The sequence below is a fragment of the Prionailurus viverrinus genome, unplaced genomic scaffold, assembly GCF_022837055.1.
Source record: "Prionailurus viverrinus isolate Anna unplaced genomic scaffold, UM_Priviv_1.0 scaffold_150, whole genome shotgun sequence".
NCBI lineage: Eukaryota > Metazoa > Chordata > Mammalia > Carnivora > Felidae > Prionailurus > Prionailurus viverrinus.
The window spans coordinates 13,431-22,500 of NW_025927540.1; positions in this window are offsets into that span (position 1 = coordinate 13,431).

A 9,070-nucleotide genomic window follows, 5' to 3' on the forward strand; every position below is an offset into this window, starting at 1 on the left:
TTTTTAATATATGAAATTTATTGTCCAATTGGTTTCCATACAACACCCAGTGCTCATCCCAAAAGGTGCCCTCCTCAATACCCATCACCCACCCTCCCCTCCCTCCCACCCCCCATCAACCCTCAGTTTGTTCTGTTTTTAACAGCCTCTCTTATGTTTTGGCTCTCTCCCACTCTAACCTCTTTTTTTTTTTTTTTTTTCTTTCCTTCCCTTCCCCCATGGGTTTCTGTTAAGTTTCTTAGGATCCACATAAGAGTGAAACCATATGGTATCTGTCTTTCTCTGTATGGCTTATTTCACTTAGCATCACACTCTCCAGTTCCATCCACGTTGCTACAAAAGGCCCTATTTCATTCTTTCTCATTGCCACGTAGTATTCCATTGTGTCTATAAACCACAATTTCTTTATCCATTCATCAGTTGATGGACATTTAGGCTCTTTCCATCATTTGGCTATTGTTGAGAGTGCTGCTATAAACATTGGGGTACAAGTGCCCCTATGCATCAGCACTCCTGTACCCCCTGGATAAATTCCTAGCAGTGCTATTGCTGGGTCATAGGGTAGGTCTATTTTTAATTTTGTGAGGAACCTCCACACTGCTTTCCAGAGCGGCTGCACCAATTTGCATTCCCACCAACAGTGCAAGAGGGTTCCCGTTTCTCCACATCCTCTCCAGCATCTATAGTCTCCTGATTTGTTCATTTGGGCCACTCTGACTGGCGTGAGGTGATATCTGAGTGTGGTTTTGATTTATATTTCCCTGATGAGAAGCGACGTTGAACATCTTTTCATGTGCCTGTTGGCCATCCGGATGTCTTCTTTACAGAAGTGTCTTTTCATGTTTAAGATTTATGTTTTTAATGTTTACTTATTGGTTTAAGGGGGGGGGGTGGGAGGGAGGGAACCCCAAGCAGGCTCCGCACTGTCCGTGCGAGAACCCAACGCAGGGCTTGGTCTCACGAACCCTGAGATATGACGTGAGTCAAAATCAAGCGTGGGATGCTTCACCCACTGAGCCACCCAGGCACCCCACCCATTCCATTTGTTTTAAAGACACAAACGTTGCAAACGTGTTTTTTTTTTTTCCAACTTTTATTTATTTTTGAGATAGAGAAAGAGCATGAATGGGGGAGGGTCAGAGAGAGGGAGACACAGGTTCTGAAGCAGGCTCCAGGCTCTGAGCTGTCAGCACAGAGCCCGACGTGGGGCTTGAAACTCACGGACCGTGAGATCATGATCTGAGCCCAAGTCGGACACTTATCCGACCGAGCCCCCCAGGCGCCCCACAACCTTTTTTATTTTTTTTAAAGTTTGTCCATCCATGCCTTCATTCCTTCATTCATTTTTCACATTCTCTTCACTCGATGTGGGACTTGAAGTCACAACCCTGACAGAGGTCAAGAGTCCAAGAGTCGCATGCTCTTCTGAGTGAGCCAGCCAGGAGCCCCTTCCATTCCATGATTTGAAACAACCCCAGGATCCTGACTCAGACTCCCAAATTGACGGATGAGAGCCCCACCCACGCCCTCTAGGCCATCTGTGGGGCTGTTTCATGTGTGTCCATCTTCCTTCCTCCTTTTAGTGGCACGTCAAAGGTTGCGTGTGAAACAGCCAGTGACTGTGGAATGAAACTGTACTCCGTTTCCCTTTGGAAGCAGGTGGGAGAGGGAGGACAGGTCAATGGCTAATCAATAGAGTGTTAGTGTTGCTTTACAGGAGTGTGCCCGCTGGGACCATCACCCGGGGTCACAATTGTCCCCTGTCAGGCCTCCCTCACCCTCTATCCCTTATTGCTCCATGCCTGTGTTTGGCCTCTGAACCCTAAGACCCCACCATCACGTGTTTCATGCCACCCCCTAACTCTGACTCGGCAGGCCACGCCACGCCACACCATGCCGCTCGCTCGCTCGCTCGCACCGCCAACTCCTTACCCTTCCACGTACCTGCACCCCCACCCCTGGAAGGCATTATAGTAAGATATCATCCTCCACATCCATGATTCTCAAACGGTTTATTGAGGTTTCCTGGGTTAGGAAAAGGAGGGGACTCTCTTTCTTCCAGAGAAGGCAAGTTCTTCAGACATCATCTTCTCCCCTCCCCCCTTCTCTCCCCCCCCCCTTCTCTCTTCCCCCCCCCCCCCTTTCCTCCCTTTCCTCCCAGTAGTTCAGAAATTTCAGCCTAAGGGTTGGGGGAGTTGAAGAAAGCCATTCAATGGAGAGAAGCCCCAGGCTCAGACTTTAACAGAAAGCTTTCTGCATTTGAACGAAGGGGTTGAATGAGGCCGATTAGAATGAATCGCCCTGAACCTCCCTTCCACTGCCACTCCCATCCCCGCCCCCACCCCTGCCGCACCCCCACCCCCCACTCCCACCCCCCACGAGTCCTCCAGTGGTTTGGGGAACTGAAGGCTGCGGGTGGGCAGGGGGTGGGGGCGCGTGCATCCTAAGCGGCAAAGTAGGCCCCTGGTCCACAGGAAAAATACAAAGTCTATGTACCGAAATCTGTTGCGTCTGTATACGCCGATAATGACACCGCAGAAAGACAAATTAGAAAAGAAAAGAAGAGAAAAGAAAAGAAAAGAAAAGAAAAACAAAACAACCCCCCAAAAACAATCCCACTTACAACGGTACCAAAAATAATAATGAAGACCACGAAAAGAAATAAAGGAACAAAGAAACATCCGGGCACGAGCGAGCGGGTCTCCCTGTACGTCAGCTACGTTAGAGGGTCCCTCTCCTAGAGGCCCCTTCAGCTCAACGGTGGGCTGCGGTGTCCCTGTCTCTAGCCCGATTCATCTTGGTGCGAGGACCCTAAGTGGCCAAGCAGGCCCCCGGTCCACGGGAAAAATCATGCTCTGGGTCCAGCGGAGTTGTGTGTCTCGGGCACAGCGGTCAAGGGGTTGGCGAGATGTGTGTGGAGGAGAGGAGGTATCTGTTCCGGGGCCGCCCTCCCGGGCACCGCTCTGGCTGAGAAGAGGGCAGTGGGGCGCGGCCTGGACCTGGACGACAGTTACTGCCTGCTCCTGGGCTGAGGGCTGAGGGTAGTGGGGCAATGCCCACGCTGGCTCCTGTGACGCAGTTCGTCCTGGGCACCTTCTGTGGTTTCTGTGCAGGTGCCGGTTGCCGTGATGACCGAGGAGGCTAAACTCCTCTCTCCGCCTGGTTGTTCAGACGCCCGATCCTCCCGTGTTCTCGGTACGTGGACTGACCCGCCACCCTCCCATGCCACCAGACCCCTTGTGCCAATATCTCCTGTTTCAGAGTGCTTTCGCCTTGTCCGGAAAGTAAACAAACAACACTCGCAGATACCCACCCCGCGAGAGAACAAAGAGACGTCCGGCCCCGAGCGAGCGAGTGGGTCGCCCTTGTGCCTCAGTGTACTTTAGAGACTCGGTCTCTTAGAGACACCTGAAGCTCAACGATGGGTTGCGGTGTCCCTCCCTGTCTCTGGCCCGGTTCCATCCCCGGACGAGTCCCACAGTCTCTTTGCACGACGACGACGACGACGACGACGACGACGACGACACCACCGCTCGCTCACGTGAGCCGGAGGCAACGTGCTAACGGGACCGGAGGGTGGCACTGTGGATTCAAAGTGACCTACGCGCCGAAGCGTCTGTAAACGTGGTGTCCAGAAACCTTGGACGTTGCCGTGCCCTGGATGAAATCGTCGCTCTGGAGACTCGGGCACGTGTCGCCCACCTTCTCTACGTTCTTCCTACCTTTAGCCTCCCTGTGTGTGTTTGCCCGACATCTTGCCTGATGGTTCACGGAGGAATGAGACACCCATCCGGCAAGAGCTGATGCTCCACTCACCACGGCACATGACTGACGGAAAAGAATACGCACGGGCCCGCACTCATCTTACCCTTCGTTCTCCACCGTGTCAGAAAAACATGTGGCCTGCCTTCCTCCTGTCCAAAGCCAAACTGGAAGGAAGACTTAGATGTAAAGGAAACGTTAGAGAAGCTTTCAAAAAGTAGCAGCAAGCAAGCAAGCAAGCAAGCAAAGTAAACCACCCACCCCTACCCTCCTGCCCAGCAGGTGCAAGAAGCGTGCGCGGAGCACTCTCCTCCTTTTCTCCCTGGAGGTTCCCCCCCCCCCCCCCCCCCAGGATGTCTTTCCTACGCCACCAGGGGAGTGACATTCTTATCCTCAAGGACAGGAGGAGAAGTGGAGAGAATTCTAGAGGAGAAAAGATCTTGGTTGGTTGGTTTCGTTGGTTTTAAAATCCTCCTCATCCTTTAGCCTCCCCATGTAGTTCAGTTAGTCGTCCACCGTCGCTTCTCCTTGTTCAACCCAATATACAAGCGTTGAGGTCTGGCCACTTCTCAGGGTCTTGGTTTACCTCAGGAGGGGCTCTACCTGTCACGTGAAACTTGTAGGAAATCAATGTGTCAGCTCCTTGTACGGTTAGCCTGTCTCGTGTCAGTGTCACCCTCAGGGTCACCTGCAAACCCTAAGAGGGTGGAGGCATAGGGTGTGTCTCGGTGACACCTTCCTTCTCCCTGCCGGCCCCCCCCCCCCCCCCCCCCTTTGGACTGTAGGGTCCTCTGGGAACCGGGACATTTTTAGTGAGTGGCTATTAACTCCTTCCGTTCTCCATCTCCCGCCGCCGCCGCCGCCGCCGCCGCCGCCGCCGCCGCCGCCGCCGCCGTAGTAGTAGTGTGTTTATTGAGGACAGTAATGGTGAAAGCCATATTCTTGTCGCTTGCCACGCCGTGCACTTGCACCCATGTTCCCCGTAGCTGTTTGTGGTCTTTGGACTTCGTCGTGGCCCCGTGCGACAAAGGACTTTGCTTAAGCTTTATCCGTGGTCGTTCGTTTATCCATCACCCCCTTTCTGCCCCCCCCCGCAGCTTGGTTTGTAATGTTTCCGAGAGAGACGTTCCCCCGCTTGACCCGACAGAATAAAAATGGCTCGTCCGGGGGCGCCTGGGGGGCTCGGTCGGTTGAGCGTCCGACTTCGGCTCACGTCATGATCTCGCGGTCCGTGGGTTCAAGCCCCGCGTCGGGCTCTGTGCTGACAGCTCAGAGCCTGGAGCCTGGTTTGGATTCTGTGTCTCCCTCTCTCTCTGACCCTCCCCCGTTCATGCTCTGTCTCTCTCTGTCTCAAAAATACATAAATGTTAAAAAATTAAAAAAAAAAAAAAAAAAAAAAAAAGGCTCGTCCGTCCGTTGTTGTTCTGGGAGTACTCTCTCGCGTGGTTTCGGTTTGACCGTCCGTCTCCCTCCCTCCCTCCCTCCCTCCCTCCCTCCCTCCCTCCCTGCCCGCCGAAATGTGTCTAAGTCCTCCCTCCCGGGAGCGCGGGCGCCGCCTGGGCCGCTCTGGGCCGCCCGTGCCTCACGGGCGCCCGCGGCCCGCCCGGTGTGTGCGGGGAATTTTCCGCGCACGTCCGCCTCGGCCGGCCGGGGAGTCGAGTGGCCGGTCTGCCCCGCCCTTTCCAGCGGCAGCCGCCCCGATGCATTTTTCGAGTGTCCCTTGGGCTGCCGGGGTCGCGCCGTGCCGGCCGGGAGCTCCCGAGGCGGACGCCCTCCGCCGGCCTGGGACCGAGAGGCGGCATCCGGAGTGGGCCGGGACGAGATCGGGCGGCCGGGCCGCCGGCTGTGCGCCCTCACGTCCCCGAGATCGCGAGCTGTCCCCGCTGACGTTTCGGTCGGTTGTCGGGCGCCACCTGGCGGCCGCTTTTATATAGCGTTTCCCCTCCGGAGCGTCGGCGACGTCGGCAAGGGATGCGATTTGGTCGCGGTGTCCGGGGCGGAGTTCCAGAAGGCCGGCGACGTTGGCGTGATCGTCCCGCTGTCGTCGGGGCGCCGGCGGCTGGTGCACTTGCCGGAGATTGAACCTCCGGGTATATGGGGGAGTAGTGGCGGCGCTCCCTGGGAGCGAGCTGGGGTGGGGGGCTGCCCGGACGGGTCGACCAGCACCCGCCGGTGCTTTCCTCCCCCAACCCCTCGACCGCGGGGACCGCGGGGACCTCCCGGGGCCGCCACCCGGAGACTGTGGCCACGTCGGTCGCTCGTCGGTCCTTCCCTGCCAGGCGTCTTTTGTCTTCCCTCCCGCGTCGCGGTCGGGCCGGGCTGGGCCGGGCCGGGCCGGGCTGGGCCGGTGAGGACCGTCCTGAGCCTTGAGGGGAAGCCCGCGGAGGGCGCCGTGGGCCCGGGAGGGGGCACGCGTGGGGCTCCCGGTCGTTGGACCCGATTTTCTCCCCAGATTTTCCGAGGCCCGCTGCGGAGTTGGGGACCGGGCCGGGCCGCGAGGGGAGGCCCGTATAGGGCGCCAACGCCGGCGCGCCCGCGATCCCCGTTGAGGTCCCGCCGTCGGGGGCGCCTCCGCGGAATTCAACCCCCCCCAAAACAGTCCCAGCCGGGGGTCGGGGACTGGCACGGGGCCGGTCTTGCGAGGGCCGGGGAGGCTTCCGCAGGCGACAGCGCGGAGTGTTTTATTTTTCTAAGTCCCGACCAGGAGACGACCCGTGCACGGGCGAACGTGTAACGGGGCAGGGCCTACCCGGCCAGCCCCTCCCCTCCCAATCCCGCGATTCCCTGGTCGGTCGGTCGGTCGGTCGGTCGGTCCTGGGGTCGACCAGATGGCCCCCGGGGACTTCCGGGGGGGGGGGGGTTGCTTGGCGGCGATGGGAAGATGCTTGGGGCCCGTGGCCGGGCCAGGGTCCCAGAAGGTCCCAGTGACCTGTGGCTCGGCCCCGCCTGCCAACGCGGTTATTTTTGTCTCCTCAAAGGAGTGCTTTTTGCTGCCAGGTAGGTGCTGACACGTTCTGATGTGGCGGTTGTCATCCTGTAAGAGAGACTTGGGCCTCGTCGTCGCTGGCGTGGCTCCGGGCTTGGTGGTGACGCTGAGCCGGACCCGACTCCGCCCTTGCCTGCCTGCTTGCTCGAGCCGTCTGCCTTGGGCCTGCGTGCCGGCTCTTGTGCATCCAGGTGTGGTCCAGGCTGTGGTGCCACCTCCGGTCTCTGGCACCCGAGGGCAGCGTGGGGAGGCGGCGTGGGTCTTCTACCCTGTGCGCCCCCCGCTGCGGGCACCCGGCCGCGGTCGTGACAAACCCACCCTTGCAAGGCTCCGTGCCGCGTGTCAGGCGTTCCCCTTTTCCCTTGTGGGTTGTCCGGCTGCCTGTTCCCTGGGAGAGGTGGGGGAGGGGTGCTGGCGAGGCTGAAGCAGGCCCTCCTCTGGTCGCTGTCCTCGCTGGGCGTTTCCCCAGCCCCCCCTCACCCCAGGACTGCCTTGTGTTGGCGGTAACCGATCGATGTGGTGATCTCGCGCTCTCCCGGGCCGGGCCTAAGCCGTGTCAGACGAGGGACGGACACTCCTGGCGGGTGGGGCCGCTCTTCTCGTTCTGCCTGCGGGCCCCATGCTCCTCCTTCCCGCCTGTGGGCGGTGCAGGGGGGTGCAGAGGGGTGCGGACTCCGGCCCGACCCCGGCCTCCCGTGGCTTGCGGGACTGGGGTCAGCTGACGCAGCGGACACTCTCGCTGGCCTCTCCTGGCTGTGTGTGGTGGGTGGCCTCCTCCCCGTGGTGGGGGGGGCCGCACCCGATGCCACGCTGCTCACCGCCTGGGCGTGCTGAGCGCGTGGCGCCTGGCCCTCCGTGGTGCCCCTGGAGCGCTCCAGGTCGTCTCAGGTGCCTGAAGCCGAGTGGTGGCGCCGTTCCCTGTTCCCAGCGGACCCCCTTTGGGTCGCCGCCGTTGGCGGAGATGCCCGAGGTGGGCGGGTGGCAGAATCGGTGAAGGGAGGCACACCCGTTCCCCCTGCTGTGGGGAGCGGGCGCCTTGTCGTCCCCGCCCTGCAACGGCCGCTGTTGCCCGGAGGGTGTGGGGGACTGACTTGGTGGGGCGAGTTTGAGTGATCGTGGCGGGCCGAGCCGGCGCCGTGGCGCTTGGCCAAAACCCCCTCTGAGCGAGGACTTGTCGGTTTCTTGCCCAGCGCGTTGCTGCTGGTGTTTCGCCTCGGTTTTTCTCGGGCCTCACCTGGAGGCGCGGCGCTCCTTCCGGGCGGTGACACGAGCAACCGCGCGCGTGGGGAAGGCAGGCGGCCCTCGTTGTGGGCCCTGACCGCGAATGCTCTGGAATGCCCTGTGTCAATCCGTTGCCGTGGACCTTTCTCCCCCGCCCCGGGTCCTGGCGGCCCCGGGAAGAAACGCCTTTTGTTTGGCGGGTCCCGATGGGGGGACGAATTTGGGTGGGGGGCGACGCGCCCTTGGTGAGAAAGCCTTCTCTAGCGATCCGAGAGGGTGCCTTGGGGTACCGAAACCCCCCAGTCGCTGCCCCTCCTGTGCGCGTAGTGGCCACCCGTGTTGGGGGTGACTGCATGCCCTTGTGCGTGTTAGGCGGAGCCTTCTCTCCCGCGCGAGAGGAGGTCTGTCGGCCCCGCGGTGGGGCCGAGCGCCGCTCTTCGCCTACCGCGGCCTGCGCCTCCCCCCTCTGAGTCGGGGGAGGGTCACGCCAGGCCTGGCCGGTGTCCGGCGCCGGGGCCCGTGCGCCTCGGGCGTGTGGTGTGCGAGCGCGCGCGCACGCGCGCGGTGTCCCCCCGCTTCTCCCGTGGCGGTGTGTGTCCCGAGGGGCTTGGGGCGTCCCTGCGCGCCCCGCCCCCCCTGCGCCGCGCGGGCGGCGGCTGTCTCCCGCCCGCCCCCGTTCCGGGCTCGCCGCTGGCGGGTGGCGCGCGGGCGCGGGTCGGGGCCGCCTGGCTTCGGGAGGCGCTTCCCTGGGGTGTGGCTCCGGGATGGACCGATCGGATGGAGGTTGGAGACGGGCTCCCGCGGCGGGGGTCCCGTGGGTCCGGACCCTAGGGCCGTGTGTTGTGGGGCGGGGCCTGGCTCGTGGGGAGGCTCGCTAAGGGTGCTGAGGCCGGCTGGCGCCGCGGGCGTCGCGGGACCGCCCTCGTGCTGGTGGCGGTGGGATCCCGCGCACGTTTACCTGGTGGCCTGGCTCGCGTCTCCGTTGGCGCGCCCTTCCCCGAGCCCGTGCCCTCCTCCGCGTGCGTGCTCTCTGGTCCTCGCTTCGTGCGTGTGCTGCCCCCCTCCCTGCCGCCTCCGGCCCACCTCCCGTTCTGTGCTGCT